The sequence below is a fragment of the Mizuhopecten yessoensis genome, unplaced genomic scaffold (genome assembly GCF_002113885.1).
Source record: "Mizuhopecten yessoensis strain PY_sf001 unplaced genomic scaffold, ASM211388v2 hete_36087498, whole genome shotgun sequence".
NCBI classification, from domain to species: domain Eukaryota; kingdom Metazoa; phylum Mollusca; class Bivalvia; order Pectinida; family Pectinidae; genus Mizuhopecten; species Mizuhopecten yessoensis.
In genome coordinates this window covers 1-2,487 of record NW_018483685.1, presented here as the reverse complement: position 1 = coordinate 2,487, position 2,487 = coordinate 1, and the positions used below count along the sequence as shown (strand labels likewise).

The following is a 2,487-nucleotide window of genomic DNA, read 5'->3' as shown; positions in this document are numbered from 1 at the left end:
GCGACGCCCGACTTCAAAGCCTGTCAATTTTTACCGTTACGCGACAGCGAGATTCTTTTGATGTACATAAAAAGACCAAACCGGTTTTCTCGTTCCATCCACAAGGTGCTGCCCACTGAGCCTTCGATTCGAGGGAAAGTGAGCGTAACCCCTGGATATGGGGGATGTCTATTGATGTGTTCTAAGGCAAAATAAACGGCAAATATTCTATATCCAAATATTAATTATCGTTTTAGGTGTATACTTCTTGGATAACCAGATGTGTGTCGCTGAAAACCTGACATATGTATCCAGTATTGCCAAGGCAACCGAGGGGGGAGTTGGTTTCAACGTAGCGCACTTTCTCGGACGACAGTGAATATCATTTATAATTTTAAAAATTGTGTACATAGTGCTCTATCTTTTCTGCAGCTAATTGCTATTATTATTATGCCAAGCTTGTTATACTGCCACCATTTATCTAGAGACGTTTTGGCATTATAAAGGGATTTGGCGATAACTTAAGGGACAGTCATAGAGGAATACTTCAGAAAAAGAAGAACGGAGACGTTGAAATATGTTGGCGGTAAGAGAGGTGGGAGATAGTACGAGGGTCGTTATGTCGCGGTTCAACTACATGTAATTATATTTAGAAAGTCTGGAGAGTTTCGGAGATGACTTTTGCAAGCGTACCCTACCGCGTAACATCTTTAGTATATACTATACATAAGCATTACTATACTATGTTAATACTAGCATTAGTCTTCGGCTACAAGCTTACCGAATGCATTATCAAAGTTTTACTTGATAATCAAACGACGTACGTATTGAACATGTCGCATCGTACATTGTTTGTATATAAAGTAAAACTTTGATCTACACATTTCAAAACTTATGAATCTTATTGAAGATACCGTATGTACAAGAGATAGCTTGTATTCTATATTGTAGTAATGTTTCACGATGACTATTTATCTCTTTATTATATGTTGTGATATTTAAGTTTCATGCATTGCCCCGATCATTTGACAAATTCCTTTATTGGCACTGTCAGTATTACTTCTTTGCTCATAACAGTAATCCTTTATCTATATATATATATATATAAAGGTGCGTTCGTGTGTGAATGTTTTATACAAAATATTTTGTGAACAATAATTTCACTTTTTTATGTAAATGATTTTTGAAATTTGTAGTATGGGAATGATTGGTGACGTCACAGAAACTAGCTGTGCTGAAGATAATTACCTGAGTTCTTCTGATTGGTCGCCTGGCACATCCGACAAGGCTTCTCACCCTTTTCATTGGTCAAACTGTACCATTGAACGCATATACACGAGCTCACAAACGTAAGCATATGTATGGCGATTCATGAGTTGTCTTCGGGCGCAGTTATATTATTAAAGATCCCTGTCCCACTGCAGGTAAAACACTAAATCTTTCAACCGTAATTTTCATTGATGCAGCTACTCCCCTTTAGTGTCGTTTTGAGAATAACCGTAGTTAAACTAGGTCAGGGAACGATGGTTGATCAGGAAGCTCAGCTGGTTAGAATGATTGTATTCTGATCTGGAATCCTGTCTTGTCACTTTGCGTTTCCACTCTCATAAACAATATTGTTGATTTTATTTTTGCTTTGTTTATTACATCTTTTTTAGTCCTCCATGGATGTCCTGCGGGGTGTGGGTTTCTTTTCAGAAATGATTTGTTCAAGTTATTGTGAAGCTGGTAAAATTACATTTTACTTTCTAGTTTTTGTGTGGCACAGGGATCCTTAAAAATCTTACTGTTGTTATAAGGCCTTTGCAACAGCCAATATCTTTTTCAACTCGAACCCACAACTCTTCGGTCACGAGCCCGGTGTCCTACCACTAGACTATCATGCCTCCAAAGTAAACGATACACTCATGTATTATTATTTTGTATTTAGCAGTACTCGAAAACATGCACAGTAATAGTAAAAAACTTGTATCTTTTCTCTTTTAGATCGGGTAAAAACGACTGTTTATTAGTCAATAGTTTTGTAAACGACACCTACCTCGCATACCACTCTGCCTTAGAGCCAGGACGGGAATTGGAAGCAGATATACAATGCAAATACGAATTTGGTAGTACATCGACATTTTGTGGGGTAAGTTTTGCTTCTTTGTTTATTTTAATGTAACTTTAATGTACCTCAATATGTTGTTTTGCCACTCGTTTTTGATATTTGCTCTTTTGGTAGTGCGTCAACTTTCTAGGATTTAGGTTACTTTCAGATATTTGATTTTCTGTGATTTGGCAAAAACCTGTCATTTTATGTTGTAGGTTTATTTTTATGTATTTGTATGGATACCATTTCGCTGTTCCTCCATATATTGAAGTGACAGATGGCTATAGTATTTGCTGTTCGGTAATTTAGGACTGTGTCAATATTATGGGTTAAAGATGTTTTTTAGGCTTTTAATGTAATTTGGCAATAAAATGACATTTTTCGGTGCAAGTTGTTTTTCCTTCTTTTTTTTTTTT

At 36.4% G+C, this 2,487-nt stretch overlaps 1 long non-coding RNA gene across 1 annotated transcript; it reads left to right on the top strand.

Annotated features, from left to right (window-relative positions):
• Nucleotides 1-261: 261 nt before the first annotated feature.
• Nucleotides 262-2,101, top strand: LOC110444297. Its single transcript, XR_002462231.1, has 3 exons — nucleotides 262-354; nucleotides 1,176-1,328; nucleotides 1,966-2,101. It is a non-coding gene; the product is annotated as an uncharacterized LOC110444297 (long non-coding RNA).
• The last annotated feature ends 386 nt before the right edge of the window (nucleotides 2,102-2,487 follow it).